This window comes from Oncorhynchus mykiss, chromosome 22 (assembly GCF_013265735.2).
Source record: "Oncorhynchus mykiss isolate Arlee chromosome 22, USDA_OmykA_1.1, whole genome shotgun sequence".
Classification (NCBI taxonomy): Eukaryota; Metazoa; Chordata; class Actinopteri; order Salmoniformes; family Salmonidae; genus Oncorhynchus; species Oncorhynchus mykiss.
This window is the reverse complement of record NC_048586.1, coordinates 34,594,686-34,616,010: the sequence shown is the minus strand read 5'-3', so window position 1 is coordinate 34,616,010 and position 21,325 is coordinate 34,594,686. Positions and strand designations below refer to the sequence as shown.

The 21,325-nt window shown below is 43.2% G+C and overlaps 1 protein-coding gene across 6 annotated transcripts in view; it reads right to left on the bottom strand.

Moving 5' to 3' along the window:
• The window catches only part of LOC110501792 (unconventional myosin-Ib), a 169,164-nt gene extending 156,032 nt beyond the window's left edge, over positions 1-13,132 (bottom strand). For 3 of the 6 annotated variants that reach the window (XM_021579618.2, XM_021579620.2, XM_036959173.1), the window contains exon 1: positions 12,714-13,132. The gene's annotated coding sequence lies outside the window, so the exon portion shown is untranslated. The remainder of the gene's footprint in view (positions 1-12,713) is intronic. The other 3 variants (XM_021579619.2, XM_021579622.2, XM_021579623.2) reach the window with 3 other exon arrangements.
• Positions 13,133-21,325: the final 8,193 nt, after the last annotated feature.

Below are 21,325 nucleotides of genomic sequence, written 5' to 3'. Positions count from 1 at the left end.
TTTCTTCATTGCATAGCAACGGGGAAAGTTCTGTTGAAAGGACTTCCTGACTGTGTACCCCCTCAGTTTTTCTGCCTTCTGTTCTGCTAGAGGGCACACTTATGAGGCCATTAAAAATATATATATTTTTAAAAAATCCTTAGGACACAAGCTTCCACGATCCAAGCACACGACTCACTTTAAGACACAGTACAGAAAACAATAATTTCAATTTATTTTTATTTATTCCAATGCATTCGGAAAGTATTTGCCTTTGCTGCGACACTTGAAATTGAACTCCAGTGCATCCCGTTTCCATTGATCATCCTTGAGAAGTTTCTACAACTTGGAGTACACCGGTGGTAAATCCAATTTATTTGACATGATTTGGAAAGGCACACACATGTGTCTGTCTAGCTATCCACCTCTATATAATATAATGTCCCAAAGTTGACAGTGCATGTCAGAGCAAAAACCATGCCATGACGTTGAAGGAATTGTCCGCAGAGCTCCGAGACAGGATTGTGTTGAGGCACAGATCTGGGGAACGGTACTAAAATATTTCTGCAACATTGTTGGTCCACAAGAACACAGTGGCCTCCATCATTCTTCAATGGAATAAGTTTGGAACCACCAAGAAGCTTCCTAGAGCTGGCCTCCCGGCCAAACTCACTCTGACAGAGCTCTAGAGTTCCTCTGTGAAGATGGGAGAAACTTCCAGAAGGAAAACCATCTCTGCAGCACTACACCAATCAGGCCTTTATGGTAGAGTGGCCAGACGGAAGCCACTTCTCAGTAAAAGTCACATTCCAGCCCGCTTGGAGTATGCCAAAAGGCACCTAAATACTCTGACAGTAAGAAACAACTTTGGCTTGAATGCCAAGCATCACATCTGGAAGAAACCTGGCACCATCCAAATGGCAGTATCATGCTGTGGGGATGTTTTTCAGAGGCAGGGACTGGGAGACTAGTCAGGATCGAGGGAAAGATGAACGGAGTAAAGTAGAGATCCTTGATGGAAACCTGCTCCAGAGCGCTAAGGACCTCAGACTGGGGCAAAGATTCACCTTCCAGCAGGACAACGACCCTAAGAAGACAGCAAAGACAATGCAGGAGTGGCTTCGGGACAAGTCTCTGAATGTCCTTGAGTGGCCCGGCCAAGATTTGAACCCGATCGAACATCTCTGGAGAGACCTGAAAATAGATGCGCAGCAACACTCCCCATCCAACCGGAGAGCTTGAGAGGATCTGCAGAGAACAATGGGAGAAACTCCCCAAATACAGATGTGCCAAGCTTGTAGTGTCATACCCAAGAAGACTTGAGACGGTAATCATTGCCAAAGGTGCTTCAAGGAAGTACTGAGCCTGCAAAACGTTATATTTCAGTTTTTTTTAATACAATTTGCAAACATTTCTAAAAATCTGTTTTTGTTTTGTCATTATGGGGTATTGTGAGTAGATTAGTGAGGACTTAAAAAAAAATCTATTTTAGAATAAGGCGGTAACGTAACAAAATGTGAAAAACTAAGGGATCTGAATAGTTTCCGAATGCACTGTAGATGGCAGCTAAAAGCTGAATTTCTTATACATCAAGAAATTCAAGAAAACGAAAAAAAAATGTTTAAGGAAATATCTTAGAACTTTATCTAATACATGTCGGCTCCACATTAATCGTCGCAATTAGACTGTTTAGTTATAAACCAGTTTAACTGAAATTGTAAGCCTTGTCTTCCGTCAGTCATCATTAGCCTACCTGTTCACAGTGGGTTGGATGGGAAGATATGGGACAACAGCAGAGTGGTTTGCCTCAGTTTAAACCAGATGGACCCTCTCAGTCTAATTGAGGAAATAATAATCCACAAAAGCATTTAGAGCAGGAAGGTAATATACATTAACAGGAAGAACCCCGCTGCACCTGGCGGTAGCTAGACAACACCAGCCTCTGGTTGTAGCTGAGAAACAGGCCACAGCTGCTCTGGGCCATGTTCATTAGGCAACACAGACTGAAATGTGAATTCCAGGGACTACCTGGAATTGTCCGATTAGAAACATACATTTCCATGCAAACACATTTTGCTACTGCGTGTCCTAATGAATAAGACCCTGACTTGCTGTAGCTTATAACAGACCACAGCTGCTGTGGATGGAACTGCCTAGTCTAGGTGCATACCAGTGGAGGCTGGTGTGCGGAGCTATAGGAGGACAGGCTCATTTTAATGTCTGGAATAATATATAAATGGAACAGTATCAAACATATGAAGCCATACGTTTGACTCCGTTTCATTAATTACAATGAGCCCATCTCCCTATAGCTCTTCCCACCAACCTCCTCTGGTGTATGCTTTACTGCTAATTTATGGGCCATACCTTTGGGACTAATTAGAATAGCAGACTGTCATCACCCACCATCTGCGATCAAATTTCAAACATCACAGGAGATGTAAAGTGCCCCCCCCCCCCCCAAAAAAAAAAGACAGACAAGTAAATAGCCTATATCAAACAACTATCGTACTGTGAATAAGCACTGTGAATAATACAAAGTATGATGTCAGCTTCGGCTTAAACTTCAGCTGAGAGTGAATTGCTCCGCTAATATTTTTCATGATTTCAACAAGGACCTGGAAGAGCTGTTGCCCTGCCGGCCTGGTAGCCCTGATTCAAATACCACTACCAGGCAGCACCATCAGCAGTCAGTGACACAACACCACCCTATTTTATTGATGCATCTGTTTTGTTTTTGTCAAGGCAGCAGCTATTATTCCTGGGATCCACATTAAAGAGACTGCCAGAACATCGAGCAGCCTGCCTGTCATATCGAATCCTAAAGGGGGGGGGGGGCAGTAAAACAATGCTGTGTTGTCAAACTGTAGATCAAATCTACTTAGGATATGTACATAATTGGATGAGTTTACAGTGCATTAGCAAATCAGTTCCGTTCCGACAACAAAATAGATTTAATAGTATGACAAAATATTAAGCATCTTACTCATTCATAATCCATAAGATTAAAGAGAAACTCAATTACATGGCCTAAAAACAAAACAAAAAAAACCTTTTGCCATATGAAATGTCTACTTCAAATGACATGTAGGTCTTTGGTCCTGGGATTACAAAGCAAGTCACCTCGATAATATTGGTGCTGGCTCACCTCCAGCGTTTGACATTGCCCCATATTTCAAGATGAGAGCAGCGAAAATAATGTATAATAAAAAAGGTTCCTGGACTGGGGGCTTTTCCACTCACATAGTGTGGTACGAAGTGTGAAAAAAATTCAGTCCGTCACACCCTCAGGCAGAGCAACACACAAGGCTACATTTTTTTAAACTATGCAAAGCATGCCAAATTATAAATGTCTAGCTGCTGGATACTGACTTGAAAGGAAGCCTGAAATACATGTTCAACTATACTACAATTTCACCATGATAAATGCAATCTAAAAGAAAAACAAATTAAAAAAGGTCAACAAAAACATTCGTAATCAGTATGATACACGAGCCAGACGAACCTAAGAGCCAGTCTGCCTTGCATGATAGTGCAGCTTGAGCAAACAAATGATAAAGTTCATTATTGCATTTAATTGACTGCAAATCCCATGGTAGGGACAGAGGTTGTGGGTTGTGAGATAACATCACAGCTTGTTGGCAATCACAGCGATTAAAAACAAAGAGACGAGGCAGTCGGTCAGGCATGCTGAGAAGCTTTAGTAAAGCAGGGAGAGAGAGATGCATCATGGGGAGGGGGGTTGGTGGAGGAGGTTAAGAGCAACGGAAGGCTGGGACAGTGACCTGCGATACGAGAGCATGGAGTTGTGTGTGTGTGTGTGTGTGTATCATTTCTCCTTCCCTGCATTTATAAACTGCTTAACGGCACTGAATGAACTGACAAACAGTGATGGTGAGAGGATTTCTCTAGGAGTGGATCTGGATTCAATATGGGAATACTTAGTGTGCTCAGAAGACCATTCGACTTGAAATGATGCATGTGATCGTTATCAGGAAGGAATGATGAAGCATCTTGGCACTTGGTCATGGCTTCATCCCAAATGACACCCTATTCCCTACATACTAATCATGGTACACTACCCATAAGGCTCTGGTCAAAAGTAGTGCACTATATAGGGACTAGCGGCATTTGGCCATGATTCCAGATCCGTGCATCATACTTGTGTTTGCACAACATTAGTGCGGTTGACTCCAGTAACCGGTCTATCAGAGTACAGTCAGAGAGCGAGAACATAATACAGGCCCATTTCTCCTAAATGACGTTACTTTCGTGGTAAACTCGCCGTGGCGAGTCATGCAACTGAATACAATATACTCCTCCTTCAGAAAATAATCATAATTGTAATGTCTAACTCAATTACACCTAGCCTATTAGAACTGTAATTATTATTATTATTTTTTTTAAATACTGCTGGCCATGAGTCAAGAACAACATGATCTGATGTAGGGCAAGTCCACGATAACAGAATTATGTAGTTAAACCAGGCAACTAACAATATCCACTGAAAATTGCCCAAAAACGCAAAGTTTGGTAACAGAATGACAGTTGGTGCAACGCGCCATCATTCTGTATCCAAAATATGCATCTGCACTGTTCAAGTAAATGTGTTTCTTGAAATTGTTAAAAGTCGTCCTTGTGCACAGAGTTGTATGGTTCAACTTTGCAATCATTGATTTTTGTGTGACACATTTAAAGTGAAAAATCTTGGTTTCAGCATAATTATGTTACAGTGGAATTGCCTTGTAAAGTAGAGCTGAAAGAGATACTTAGAAATAACATTCATAGAAACATAGATCCTCCTTAGAAACTCAAAGGTTAGGAAACAAGTCTGGTCAAAAGACACACAACTCAAATAATCATAATAAATTGAAAGTAGTGATGTATCGGACTAAGATGTCATTTCGGTACCAATATTTTCCTTGTCAAAAAAAATAAATCCTATAATTATCTTTGAGTGTCCAAAAAGATACACGTCAACACTACTTAACCTGTCAAATAAGCTTGTTGACCAATCAGGATCTGAATATGACTGGACGTCACATAATAATTTAACGCGTTCATTAATTTTTGTTCGTAGTTATTACACCATCACTCGTATTTCATATGTCATAACGATTCATCGATACGTATTCTATGATGCTTGTAAAGTTGTCTCGCGCAACCTACAGTGCTGGTCATTAAATAAAAAGGTAACTAGCTCATGGATGCAAACAATGTTCTTCCCCAAAAACATACCAAAACCGACAATCTAAAATAACCCTAATATACAAGACAGTTCTTATTTTATTAATGGTGGTCGGACCCATCATTGTGAAGCTTGTCACAATACAGATTAGCCACAATAGTGAGCTTTGCGGTTAGCCCTACAATTTGTATTCATTTGCATCACTGTCAATGACGTACTTTTATTTTGAAGGCAAACTGCAAATTCCTCGTGCCTAATCCTTATAGTGGCTAGCTTTACAACACAACCCAATCAGGTCGAGCGTCACTAGCCAGATGAAGCTAGCTGGCTGCTTATAACGTTAGCTTTGGGCAACAGGGTTAAGTAGCTGGCTAGCTATTTATTTTCATGAACTGAAGTTCAGTTTCAATAGGTGAACAACAAGTGGCAACCTAGCTAATACTTACAAGGATTCCAAAATCATTGCTAAGAATAATGAAAATAACTGCAGTTTCTACTGGTCATTGTTTTCAGGCTGGTTGTATTGGTGCTAGCTAGGTACCAAGCTAAAGCTAGCTACCCCAGAAGTTGCGGTCGAACAAATAATGCTTTATTACTAACGCGGGTACTGTAAACGCATCGTTCGAGGCCGGTGGTTGCAGACTTTTTTTTGTACAGCTTTGACAGTGCTACTATATCTTTCTTTGACACGCAAAGCCCCAAACGGCGCTCCATAGTATGTATGTTGTGAAGCTAATAACAGTGATGCAATTACTGTATAACTCCGGTAGGGCAACATCTGAAAAATAACGCACTTGGAAGTGTGTACCGGTGCTCGACCAGTCGACAAAAGCCAACATCACCCACGACAGAGAATGATTGATGAATTCCATTATAATCCCCCCCCCCCCGCAGCTACTCGCCCGAGCCTCCCCAGCTTCTCCTTTACCCAAATCCAGATAGCAAATGTTCTGAAAGAGCTTCAAAGCCTGGACCCATACATATCAGCTGGGCTAGACAATCTGGACCCTCTCTTTCTAAAACTATCCGCTGCCATTGTTGCAACCCTTATTACCAGCCTGTTCAACCTCTTTCGTATCGTCCAAGATCCCCAAAGATTGGAAAGCTGCCACGGTCATCCCCAACTTCAAAGGGGGTGACACTAGACCCAAACTGCTATAGGCCTATATCCATCCTGCCCTGCCTCTCTAAAGTCTTTGAAAGCCAAGTTAATAAACAGATCAGTGTCCATTTAGAATCCCACAGTACCTTCTCCGCTGTGCAATCTGGTTTCCGAGCCGGTCACGGGTGCACCTCAGCCATGCTCAAGGTACTAAACGATATCACGATATCAGCCGTCTTTATCAACCTGGCCAAGGCTTTCGACTCTGTCAATCCCCGTATTCTTATCGGCAGACTCAATAGCCATGGTTTCTCAAATGACTGCCTCGTCTGGTTCACCAACTACTTTGCAGGCAGAGTTCAGTGTGTCAAATCGGAGGGCCTGTTGTCCGGACCTCTGGCAGTCTCTATGGGGGTGCCACAGGGTTCAATTCTCAGGCCGACGCTTTTCTCTGTATGTATCAATGATGTCGCGCTTGCTGCGGGTGATTCCCTGATCCACCTCTATGCAGACGACACCTTTCTGTATACTTCTGGCCCTTCCTTGGACACTGTGCTAACTCACCTCCAAACGAGCTTCAATGCCATACAACACTCCTTCCGTGGCCTCCAACTGCTCTAAAACACTAGTAAAACCAAAATGCTAGGTTAGGAATTCTGTGTTGCACGTGTAACACAATTTTACGTGGCGTCATATAGGTCATACATCTACGTTATATAGGTATGCACAGTAGCTTTGACATTCCAATATATCATGCATCCCTAGTTTAAAGTGAGTGTAAAGTGCTGATAAAAGGGGACATTGACTTGGTACAGCAACACATACTCATGAACAACAACTTATAGGCAACAGCTTTAACATTCCCTGTCAGAGCCAAAGTCAGAGTCCTGCCTGGGGCAACAGGGACTTTATTAGGACTTTATTAGGACTTGACATTAGTTTGAAAGTTAATATTAAATAAATGGTTGTCATTTTTGCTGGAGGCATTTTAGAGAGGGTAGGTTAGGGCCTGTCTCTGTATTATGGGTTGAAAACTCTTGTTTTCCCTTCAGCAAAGCAACCAACCATGCCTGTCCCCAACAAACAAAAAGGTCCCAACTAGAGAGCACCACCACAACACAGCAAATATCTTTGCCTTGTTGACAGTGAGAGACAGTGGGGTAGTCCCTACCTCCCTCACAATCACCACTAGTCCATCCAATCAGCCCTGTTAGCCTCCAGTGATCACTACTGCTGCAGATGATTTCTGGGTGTGCTGCTGGTCTGCTCGAGCAGGGTTCCCACAATTGGTCCTGGGGCCCTCCTTGGGTGCACATTTTGGATGTTGCCCTAGCACTAAAAACTCATCAAGCTTTGATTATTTGAATCAGCTTTGTAGTGCTACAGTGGAAATAAGGGTTATTCTACTACGCCTCTTTATGTTGTGGCCCTGCCTTGCCATGTTTATATGGTGGCTGTCCTGTTCAATCTATGTGCTGCACAAGACCTGATGGATTTTAACTACCAACTAACCACCCCACAGGGTCATTAAAAAAAATTAAAAAAAACTTGTCCCCGTCCCTGCCTCCCTCCACGCTCTCACTCCCTGCACATGTGCCTCTCCCTCTCAAAAGTATTGCCATAACAGGGTACAACACGCACAGCCACAGCATCCTATGCTGCCCGGTGGGATACCAGGTTATTGCCATTAACTTCATAGTGCCCCCTATTCCTTGATTTATTGGATACAAAATACTTCTGTGACGCAACATGTTCTAGGTTTGCCAGTCACACACAAGCAGAGAGCACACTTAAATATTCCACTACCTCAATGAATGTACCTTACATTGCCAGGCTTTGTGCAGTGAAGTCTTGTCAGTGGGCTACAATACAGTATGTAGCTCTGCTGAAGCTTAGTTTCAGCAACTAAATGGGAAAAGCAGCTGCCCTGGATTTTAGTAGCACTGAATCAAGTTGAACAGTAATACTTCCTGTAGGGAGATGAAGCATTACACAGGAGTTCAAGGGTTTCAATTTGTGCAATCATAAATCTGGTGACTGACAGTCCCTTCAAAAAATAATATTGCTGTTCCCTTGTTGTGTATAAATTACCTGATAAAGTATGTATTTAATGAATTGTTTGAGTCAGATAAACAACATAGGAAACACACTAGTCTGTACCACTTCTAGTAGTAAAGAGGATATCCCTACATATATGTAGCCTCCTCCTGTGATGGTCCCATCCTTGAAAAAGCATTTACCAAAAGCCTATCCCACACATTGGAGATGCCAACCAGGAACAGCTAGCACCAAGGGAAAACAAGCATTCCCAGATAAAACGTTGACATTCCCCTTTAGAACATGAGCATTCTATGATGAAACAGGGAATGCTCAGGGAACAGTTGAAAATGTATTTTAAAAAAATACCTTAAAAAGTAACCATAATCAAGAGCACTATCACATCCTCAAAACCAAACACAATTTACATTTTAAAGCTTTCATAAATATTCAGTTGAAGTCAGAAGTTTACATGCATTTAAATTCAATTTCACAATTCCTGACATTTAATCATTGTGGTAAAAATTTGCTGTCTTAGGTCAGTTAGGATCACCAATTTATTTTAACAATGTGAAATGTCAGAATAATAGAGAGAATGATTTATTTCAGCTTTTATTTCTTTCATCACATTCCCAGTGGGTCAGAAGTTTACATACACCCAATTAGTATTTGGTAGCATTGCCTTTAAATGGTTTAACTTGGGTCAAACGTAGCCTTCCACAAGCTTCCCACAATAAGCTGGGTGAATTTTGGCCCATTCCTCCTGACAGAGCTGGTGTAATTGAGTCAGGTTTGTAGGCCTCCTTGTTCACATGTTTTCAGTTCTGCCCACAAGTGTTCTATGCGATTGAGATCAGGGCTTAGTGATGGGCACTCCAATACCTTGACTTTGTTGTCCTTAAGCCATTTTGCCACAACTTTGGAAGTATGCTTGGGGTCATTGCCCATTTGGAAGACCCATTCGCGACCAAGCTTTAACTTCCTGACTGATGTCTTGAGATGTTGCTTCAATACATCTACATAATTTCCATCCTCATGATTCCATCTATTTTGTGAAATGCACCAGTCCCTCCTGTAGCAAAGCACCCCCACAGCATGATGCTGCCACCCCAGTCCATCACAGTTGTTCTTCGACTTGCAAGCCTCCCCCTTTTTCCTCCAAAAATTACGATGGTCATTATGGCCAAACAGTTCTATTTTTGTTTCATCAGACCAGAGGACATTTCTCCAAAAAGTATGATCTTTGTCCCCATGTGCAGTTGCAAACCGTAGTCTGACATTTTATGGTGGTTTTGGATCAGTGGATTCTTCCTTGTTGAGCGGCCTTTCAGGTTATGTCGATATAGGACTCCTTTAACTGTGGATATAGATACGTTTGTACCTGTTTCCTCCAGCATCTTTACAAGGTCCTTCGCTGTTGTTCTGGGATTGATTTGCAGTTCTCGCACCAAAGTGCTTTCATATTCCGACTTGCTAACTGGTTGTAGTTTTTACATGCCGTGTTCAACCAGTTAGCAGGTCAGAAGTTCAGAGTTTCCTAGTTCCGATTAGCACGTGAACGCAACATAACACACAGGACACACACGTCAGTACTCACAACAGCAGATCACCACAGGCAGATCCGAGCAAACATTCATCACTATGGCTGAGGGACTTTGCCCCTGGAAACTAGGCCAGCCTAGAGGACAAACACATGGTTCAGAACACCAGTGGTGTAAAGTACTTAAAGTACTACTTAAGTCGTTTTGGGGGACTTGCAAGTTAAATTTGACAACTTTTACTTCACTACATTCCAAAATAAAATATTGTACTTTTTACTCCATACATTTTCCCTGACAACCAAAAGTACTTTTGAATGCTTAGCAGGACAGGAACACTGTTAAATTCACACACTTATCAAGAGAACAAATGGTCATCCCTACTGCCTCTGGCCTGGCAGACTCACTAAATACAATTGCTTTTGTAAATAATGTCTGAGTGTTGGAGTGAGCCCCTGGCTATACATACATTTTAAAAACAAGAAAATGGTGCCATTTGCTTTACTTAATATAAGGAATTTGAAATTATTTAGACTTTTACTATTGATACTTAAGTACTTAAGCTATTAAATTTACTTTTGATACTTAAGTATATTTAGAACCAAAGACTTTTACTCAAGTAGTATTTTACCAGGTGACTTTCACTTGAGTAAATATCTAAACTTTTACTCAAGTATGAAAATTGGGTACTTTTTCAACCACTGCCGAACACAAATAAGGGTGGAAAACACCGGCAAATGAGACAACACTAATTTCCTTATCAAAAGCAATTCACCTAGCTGTACTTCCGATTCATTGTCCCCAGGTGGGTAAATAAACAGCCATTTAGACAAACTCCCCAAACTTCATGGCAGCGCCGCACCATCCACATATGCCTGTTTGTTTGATCAGTCCCACTAATAAAAAGGTGACTAGGCTCATGAAGGCAGTGTCATATCTGATGAAACCACAGTAATAAAGAAATGGGGAACTGTTCTCTGGCTTGCTGGATGGACTTATGATGCACATGGGCTGAATGTCATAACTACAATGGGGAATGGCCCAATGTCCATTCGGTATTTGTATGACCAATTACATTGTCTTTTGGCAGTGAACAGCTGAGGAGACTATAGCATAGATCCATTATCCTATCTATAATAGCATATACATGACCTGTATGAGCAGTCAGTCTGGAATCAATTAGTTCATCTGAACCAGTGTCTTTGATAGCAACACTCTGTAGTGGTATTTCAAACATAGCTACTGATCTTCAAGGGTACTAGAAAGTTTTTTTTTATTTTTTTATTGGGCTTTCCCTTTCTGTTGTTAGGCATGCTTTGACACAGAAGAAACTATTCCCTAAACAGACAAAGTTGAGTCCAGAAAACAAAAGGCTATTCTCCTTTGTATGAAGGACAGTGACAAGAGACGTTGGGTTCGAATCCCTGTGAGGTTCCAGTACTTAAAATTAAAAATCACATGAGACCCAGACCCTGGTTGCATCTGAACTACCAAGCTACGTTAGAAAATGCAGACCTAAACCAATTTTCATTCATGTTTTTGGGCCTTCCATGATCCAAAATTCCAAATTCTGGCCCCTGCTACAGTGCATTAGGAAAGTATTCAGACTTGACTTCATCCACATTAAAAAATGTCCCCCCCCCCCCCTCAATCTACACAAGACTCCATAATGACAAAGCAAAAACTTATAAAAACCTGTTCTCGCTTTGTCATTATGGGGTATTGTGTGTAGACTGATGAGGAAAAAATATCATTTAATTAATTTTTGAATAAGGCTGTAACATAAAATGTGGAAAAAGTATAAATGGGTCTGAATACTTTCCAAACGACTCTAAGGGAATCACAGGAGGAGGAAAAATAGAGAACCTCTGGGATGTTTCTCAGAGAATAAAACATGTTTATGCTTTAAAAAGTTGATGGCGTGGTACAGTAGACGGTAAGTACAGGAAGAGACTCAAAAAGTAATACAATCACTGTAGGTTGTCTAATTCATTAAAAGGGTAGGCTACTTCAAAGTGTCTGCAACCAAAGTAAATTATTTGTGTGTGAAATCACATTCTTGTAGGCTAGTGAAGTGTGGACCACAGTAAGGACACTAATATAGCCACGCGAGTGAACGAAATCTGTGATAAGTCATCTACTTTGTTTTAGCAAAATTGCACAGCTTTCTTCACCCTTGTCCTACAAGTCTCAATAAAAGCACCGTTCTCTCAACGTCGTGTTCTGCTTCAGCGCAATGACAGCAGATGTTCACATTATTGATTAACAATAAACAATCGCCATAGGTTTGGACGAGGGGAGAGAAGTAACGAAAGTTAACCCACCCCTCCCGACAGTAGTCTACCAATCTCATCCCAAATAAAACAAATACACACCCCCGAAATAGAACAAGGGCTCAATGAATGAATGGTCAGAAACGATTATCAGTGAAAAAGTATTGCAAAACCATTACGCCAACCAAACAAACTACACGCATTCAAAGACAAAAAAGCAAGGATGCGTCAAACATTTAGGGGGTAGTCTAACGCAGAAAGTTACGTGGCATTAGAGTTGCACAAGTAGGACAAATCTACTAAGGAAGAACAGGATAAACCATGTTAAAACCTGACCATAAACGGCCAGGGACTAGTGACTGCAGTGTAAATAATGGGGAATAAAGCTACTGCATAGACACGTAATATAATTTGGGTTTAGTCCGATTCTCACGCGTAATATAATTTGGGTTTAGTCCGATTCTCTCAAATTCTGCAACCAACACGGAATAGTCAATTAGGCTACAAAGTAACATTCAAGTGATGCAACTTTTTTTTGTAAACGCTAGATTTAAACACATAGTGTGGCACATGTGAAATTATAATATTCTACTTGCCTCTGAATTGGAAATGTTGTCCCTTAATCCACTCTGGAGGAAAGTGAAGAATCCCGGGAATATCCCTTCAGTTGAAAAGAGGCTCCTCTATCCCCGTTGTCTTTTTTTGTTATCTGCGTTGTGAATGTGCCTGGACGCGTCTCTCACCCGGCTAGGAGGACTTCCACTTGAGCACTACTGAGGTGGATAAAGACTATGGTTCCACGACTTCAACCTCTGGTCCACGGGCATAGGGAGTGGCTGGCTGCACAAAGTGCTGCTAGGCGTCCTTCAACGTTAATCACCATCAGTAAGAGAGCGAGAGAAAAAAACGTCCTAGATTATCAGACGCACAGCAGTTTAAATTTATCATAACTCATTGGCAGTAAACACATCTATCAGTGCAATACCGCCATCTTGTGACAATTTCAAATCATCATGGACATCATTGCCACAGATAAGAGATACGGGTAGGCTTATTGCCAAAATAAAGGAAACACTTGAGTAAATGAGGGACAGGCTACAAAGTTGAATGAAAGCAGGTGCTTCCACACAGGTGTGGTTCCTGCATTAGTTAAGCAATTAACATCCCATTATGCTTAGGGTCATAATGCCCAGTTGTCCATTATTTTGTCTACCATGGGTAGAAGATACTGTATCACAGTGACCTTGAAAGAGGGGTCTGAAAGGAGCATGTGTGTGTGTGTGAGAGAGAGAGGGCGTTCGCAACAATTTTATGTGCATTCTGCCACCTACTGTACAGGTGTGTGACCAGAACTCAACCCAACTGTATAGGTGTGTGACCAGACCAGTTTTCTGAACGGCGCCTGAGACAGTCCATTGAGGCTGTTCTGATGGATCATGGTGGCCCAATGCCCTATTAAGACTCTTTATTTTGGTGTTACCTTTATTTTGGTAGTTACCTGTAGTTAGCCTACCAGTATCTTTGAGAAGGGTGCAACTGCCGTCTGCAACTCAGGGCCTTCCTGCATCTACGCATTCCTGCATCTGCAGGAACCCCTCTTTATACTTATATTCGTCCGTTTTTGCTCGAGGATGCAGGAATGAATGTAAAAAACGAAAGCAGGAAGTACCAGTGACTCGCTCAATACGGAAGTAGTCACTACGGAAGTGCTACACTACAGGACTGATTTGCTAGCACAGACTGTAATGTGTTCCGGGATTCATCCAATGGCATTGAGGAGAACACCACCTCAGTCATCGGCTTCATCAATAAGTACATTGACAACGTCTTCCCCACAGTGACTGTACATACATATCCCAACCAGAAGCCATGGATTACAGGCAACACCCGCATCGAGCTAAAGGATAGAGCTGCTGCTTTCAAGGAGCGGGAGACTAATCCGGACGTTTATAAGAAATCCCGCTATGCCCTCAGACAAACCATCAAAGAAGCAAAGCGTCAATACAGGATTAAGATTGAATCCTACTACAACTCTGAAGCATGCCCGAGATCACCAGCTGTTCTGGATGACTGTGTGATAACGCTCTCTGTAGCCGATGTGAACAAAACCTTTAAACAACATTCACAAAGCGACTGGTACAGACGGATTACTTGGACGTGTACGCAAAGCATACGCGGACCAACTGTCAAGTGTCTTCATTGACATGTTCAACTTCTCCCTGACCGAGTCTGTAATACCTATATTTTTCAAGCAGACCACCATGGTCCCTGTGCCCAAGGAAGTGAAGGTGACCTGCCTAAATGATTACCGCCCCGTGGCACTCACATTGGTAGCCATGAAGTGCTTTGAAAGGCTGGTCATGGCTCACATCAACAGCATCCTCCCGGACACCCTACACCCACTCCAATTCACATACCGCCCCAACAGATCCACAGATGACGTAATCTCAATCAAACTCAATGGTGACCTTTCTCACCTGGACAAAAGGAACACCCATGTGAGAATGCTGTTCATCGACTACAGCTCATTGTTCAACACCATAGTGCCCACGAAGCTCATCACAAAGCTAAGGACTCTGGGACTAAACACCTCCCTCTGCAACTGCATCCTGGACTTCCTGATGGGCCGCCCTAGGTGGTAAGAGCAGGCAACAACACATCTGCCACGCTGATCCTTAACTCTGGGGCCCCTCAGGGGTGTGTACTTAGTCCCGTCCTGTAATCCCTGTTCAACCACAACTGCATGGCCAAACATGAATCCAACACTATCATTAAGTTTGCTGACGACACAAAAGTGGTAGGCCTGATCACCGACAACGATGAGACAGCCTATAGGAGGGAGGTCAGAGAACTGGTAGTGTGGTGCCAGGACAACAACCTCTCCCTCAATAGATCTGATTGTGGATTACAAGAAAAGGCGGGCCGAACAGGCCCCCATTAACATCGATGGGGCTGTAGTGGAGCAGGTCTAGAGTTTTAAGTTCCATGGTGTCCATATTACCAACAAACTACCATGGTCCAAACATACCAAGACAGTTGTGAAGAGGGCACGACAAAACCTTTTCTCTCTCAGGAGACTGAAAAGATTTGGCATGGGTCCCCAGATACTCAAAAGGTTCTACAGCTGCACCTTCAATCGCATCCTGACTGGTTGCATCACCGCCTGGTATTGCAACTGCTAGGCATCTGACCATAACGCGCTACAGAGGGTAATGCGAACGGCCCAGTACATCACTGGGGCCAAGCTTCCTGCCATCCAGGACCTATATAATAGGCCGTGTCAGAGGAAAGCCCATCAATTTGTCAGAGACTCCAGTCACCCAAGTTATAAATTGTTTTCTCTGCTACTGCACGGCAAGCGGTACCGGAGCGCCAAGTCTAGGACCAAAAGGCTCCTCAACAGCTTCTACCCTCAAGCCATAAGACTGCTGAACAAATAATCAAATCCCCACAGGACAATTTACATTGACCCCCCCCCCCCCCCCTTTTGTACACTGCTGCTACTTGCTGTTTATTATCTATGCATATTCACTTCAGCCCTACCTACATGTACAAATTACCTCAATTAACCTGTACCCCCACACACTGACTCGGTACCGGTGCCCCCTGTATATGGCCTTGTTGTTCTTATTGTGTTACTTTTTCTATATATTTTTTTACTTTAGTCTACATAGTCTACTACACGGATTCGCTATTTTGTTTAGACCCTGTCGCCAAAACGTTCATCAGAGGGTAGCCAGCTAATTAGGCCCTGTGTGTAGTCATTGTTAGCCACTGCTAGCGGCCTTTACCCTCTGTTCAGGCACCAGCCGTTTTTTTAGCCTGGATAATACCTGCCAGCCTCGGACTGTTTTTCTCTACTACAACGCCAGATTCCTGCCGTAAACTCTAGACCATTGATCATCACAGCTAGCTAGCTGCCACTGAGTGACCCAGCCCCGAAGCTAGCCCTGAGCCAGGTGCATCTCCAAGCTAGCAAACTAAATTACAACAACTACAATACCTCTTTCGCCATCTGGCCCGGTCTCTTCGTCGATACGGCGCCCCGCCGTACAACCACGACTGGTCCGCAGACATAATTTCATCAGCTGTGCCTTCAACCGGCTTTTAACGCTGTGTCTCCCGCGTGCTAGCGTAGTAACGACTACCTAGCGGCTTCCCTGTTTCATCTACTGCTGTACACTGGACCCTATGATCAATTGGCTACATAGCTGATGCCTGCTGGATTGTTAATTTATCACGGTACTCCACTTTGTTTACCTTTGTTTATCTGTCGGCCCTAGCCCCGAACTCAGGCCCTGTGTGTAGTTAACCGACCCTCTCTGCCCATTCAATGCCATTTTACCTGTTGTTGTTGACTTAGCTGATTAGCTGTTTTTGTCTTACCTGTTGTTGACTTAGCTAGCTCTCCCAATCACCTGTGATTGCTTTATGCCTCGCTTTATGTCTCTCTCAAATGTCAATATGCCTTGTATACTGTTGTTTAGGATAATTACCATTGTTTTAGTTTACTGCGGAGCCCCTAGTCCCACTGTACATGCCTTAGATACCTCCTTTGTCCCTCCCACCTCCCACACATGTGGTGACCTCACCTAGTATAACCAGCATGTCCAGAGATGCAACCTCTCTTATCATCACTCAGTGCCTGGGCTTACCTCCACTGTACCCGCACCCCACCATACCCCTGTCTGCACATTATGCCCTGAATCTATACTATCACGCCCAGAAATCTGCTCCTTTTATTCTCTGTCCCCAACGCACTAGACGACCAGTTTTGCTAGCCTTTAGCCGTACCCTCATCCTACTCCTCCTCTGTTCCTCGGGTGATGTGGAGGCTAACCCAGGCCCTGCGTGTCCCCAGGCACTCTCATTTGTTGACTTCGGTAATCGAAAAAGCCTTGGTTTCATGCATGTTAACATCAGAAGCCTCCTCCCTAAGTGTGTTTTACTCACTGCTTAAAGACACTCCACCAACAATGATGTCCTTGCCGTGTCTGAATCATGGCTTAGGAAGGCCACCAAAAATTCTGAGATTTCCATACCCAACTACAACATTTTCCATCAAGATAGAACTGCCAAAGGGGGAGGAGTTGCAATCTACTGCAGAGATAGCTTGCAAAGTTCTGTCATACTTTCCAGGTCTATGCCCAAACAGTTCGAGCTTCTAATTAAAAAAATGTATCTCTCCAGAAATAAGTCTCTCACTGTTGCCACCTGTTATAGACCCCCCTCAGCTCCCAGCTGTGCTCTGGACACCATATGTGAATTGATTGCCCCCCATCTATCTATCTTCAGAGTTCATTCTGTTAGGTGACCTAACCTGGGATATGCTTAACACCCCAGCAGTCCTACAATCTAAACTAGATGCCCTCAATCTCACACAAATTATCAAGGAAACCACCAGGTACAACCCTAAATCCATAAACATGGGCAGGAATCTATGAGGGTCATAGATATTATCCTGACCAACTTGCCCTCCAAATACAAAAAAAATAACTTGCCCTCCTTTGCCTAGGTATCCTGGAAGGATATTGACCTCATCCCGTGAGTCGAGGATGCCTGGTCGTTCTTTAAAAGTAATTTCCTCATCATCTTAAATAAGCATGCCCCGTTCAAAAAATGTAGAACTAAGAACAGATATAGCCCTTGGTTCACTCCAGACCTGACTGCCCTTGACCAGCACAAAAACATCCTGTGGCGGACTGCAATAGGTATCGAATAGTCCCCACGATATGCAACTGTTCAGGGAAGTCAGGAACCTATATACACAGTCAGTCAGGAAAGCAAAGGCTAGGTTTTTCAAACAGAAATTTGCATCCCGTAGCTCTAACTCCAAAAAGTCATGGAGAACAAAAGCACCTCCTCCCAGCTTCCCACTGCACTGAGGCTAGGCGACACGGTCACCACCGATAAATCCATGATAATCGAACATTTCAATAAGCATTTCTCTACGGATGGCCATGCTTTCCTCCTGGCTACCCCAACCCCGGCCAACAGCTCCGCACCCCTCGCAGCTACATGCCCGAGCCTCCACAGCTTCTCCTTCACCCAAATCCAGATTGATGATGTTCTGAAAGAGCTGCAAAACCTGGACCCGTACAAATCAGCTGGGCTAGACAATCTGGACCCTCTCTTTCTAAAATTATCCGCCGCCATTGTTGCAACCCCTATTACCAGTCTGTTCAACCTCTCTTTAGTTTCCTCAGAGATCCCTAAAGATTGGAAAGCTGCTGCCGTCATCCCCAACTTCAAAAGGGGTGACACTCTAGACCAGGGGTGTCAAAGTCAAATGGACGGAGGGCCAAATAAAAAAATCAGCTACAAGACGAGGGCCGGACTGTTCGAATGTTCATTGAAAAATTTTTAAATGACGCATATAGTCTAGTGAACCTAATTGAACCTACTGAAAACCTAACAAATATATTACAATATGATCAGATAAATAAAGCAATATTTTCTTATGGCTCTGTCAGTAATCTTTAATTTTCAACAGACACAAAAGACAAATTTCCTTTATATAAATATCCCCATAACATGAACATTAAATGAAAGAAACCGGTATTCAAGGCACCATCAGTAGACTATATTTTCTATTTTAGCAAAAGTGGGCTAAATTTACTTCAAAGAAAAAACAATAATAGCAATTTTCTATCATCCACTCAACTGAAATATTTTTAAAATATAATTGGATTGAAATACAAAAAAATAAAGTGCAAAAATCTATTAATCAAAAACAACACTTTGTTTAAGGAGAAGTAACATGCAGTGAAAACAAATATTAAATTTTAACTTTTAAACTTGAACTGAGTAAAAACTCTAAATATGTGATTGCACAGTAATGTTCACTTGTTTGAGGTTGAGGGTGATACTTGGTGGTGTCCCATCTTTTCCACAAGTTCATCAATGTTCGGGGTAAGGCTCTGAGCTGAAGAAATCCTCAGAATTGAGTGGAGGTGTTCAGCAGTAAGTCGACTTCTGTGTGATGTTTTGTTCAGGTTCATCAAAGAAAACAGTTGTTCACACAGGTATGTGCTGCCAAACATAGACAACGTTTGAGCAGCCTGGATGCGCAGCTGGGGCATTGTGCCGGGGAGGAAACGGGCGAACTCCGCAGCACCCACTGCCGCATATTTTGCCCTCAGTGCATCATTGCATTGGAGGTCAATCAACTCCATTTGGAGGTTTGGTGGTGAGCTTTCCACGTCAACAGCAAATGGGTTACCGAGCAGTTCCAACCTGCTTTTTTGTGCTTCAAAGTCAGCAAATCGGCGTCGAAAGTCAGCGGCAAGCATACCTATTTTATCAGCCAACTGTGTGCTCGGGAACGCACTGGTAGAGAGCTTCTCTTTCATGGTCTGGCAGCTGGGAAAGTGGCTCAAATTTTCTTCCCGCATCTGCGTCTCCCACAGAGTCAGTTTGGTTTTAAATGCCTTCACTGTACTGTACATATCAGAGATGACACGATCCCGACCCTGCAGCTGCAAGTTTATTGCATTCAGATGACTCGTAATGTCACACAGAAAAGCCATTTCACACAGAAACATTTCGTCTCGGAGTTGTGTTGTGTCTTTCCCTTTGCTGTCCAAGAACAGACAAATCTCCTCACGAAGCTCGAAACATCTTTGAAGCACCTTTCCCTGGCTTAGCCATCGCACCTCTGTGTGATAAGGCAAATCACCATGCTCCGTTTCTAACTCCGTCAGAAATGCCTTGAACTGGCGGTGATTCAAACCTTTGGCTCTGATAAAGTTAACTGTGCGCGTGATGATGCTCATTACATGCTCCATTTTCAAGGCTTTACCGCACAACGCTTCCTGGTGTATGATACAATGATAAGCTGTCAGCTCACCTGTCGCGTTTTCCTCTTGCATCTTTTCCCGTATCTTCGCCACCAGTCCGCTCCTGTGTCCACACATCGCAGGTGCTCCGTCGGTTGTCAAACCCACGAGTTTTTCCCAAGGCAGCTCCATCTCATTTACACATCTTGACACCTCTTCATACAAATCATGCCCCGTAGTTGTGCCATGCATAGGACGTAAAGCCAAAAACTCCTCTGTCACGCTTAGGTTGGAGTCCACTCCGCGGATGAAAATTGACAACTGGGCAATGTCAGAAATGTCGGTGCTCTCATCCACAGCCAAGGAATATGCAATAAAATCTTTTCCCTTTTTCACAAGCTGCTCTTTTAGATTGATGGACAACTGGTCTACTCTCTCGGCAATGGTGTTTCTGCTCAGACTCACATTTAAAAAGAGTTGCCTTTTTTCTGGGCAAACTTCGTCACAAACTTTAATCATGCAGTTTTTGATGAAATCCCCCTCCGTAAATGGCCGGGCTGATTTAGCGATCTCTTCTGCCAAAATAAAACTGGCCTTGACAGTTGCGTCCGCGTGTGTGTCCGCGTGTTTCGTTTCATAATGTCGTCTCAGATTATACTCTTTCAGTACCGCCACACTTTCTCCACACAGAAGACACACAGGTTTTCCAGCTACCTTCGTGAACATATACTCCGACTCCCACCTTGTTTGAAACCCCCGGTTCTCAGTATCCACCTTCCGTTTTGCCATTTTTGATGGGTATCTGAAAGTTAATTTTACTGTGATGCTGACGACTGCTGTGCCAATAAATATTGAAATGAAGCAGCCTACTGCTCGGTGCGTCACCTTTGCATTGTGGGAAATGTAGTATTGGTGCGTGTAAAAGATCTGCGGGCTGCCGGCTTGCTGCGGGCCGGTTCTAATAATAAATCAAGATCATCCCAGGGGCCGTAAAAAACCTTCTTGCGGGCCGGATGTGGCCCGCGGGCCTTGACTCTGACATATGTGCTCTAGACCCAAACTGTTACAGACCTATATCCATCCTGCCCTGCCTCTCTAAAGTCTTTGAAAGCCAAGTTAATAAACAGATCACTGACCATTTAGAATCCCACCGTACCTTCTCCGCTGTGCAATCCGGTTTCCGAGCTGGTCACGGGTGCACCTCAGCCACGCTCAAGGTACTAAACGATATCATAACCGCCATCGATAAAAAACAGTACTGTGCAGCCGTCTTTATCGACCTGGCCAAGGCTTTCGACTCTGTCAATCACCATATTCTTATCGGCAGACTCAATAGCCATGGTTTCTCAAATGACTGCCTCGTCTGGTTCACCAACTACTTCGCAGACAGAGTTCAGTGTGTCAAATCGGAGGGCCTGTTGTCCGAACCT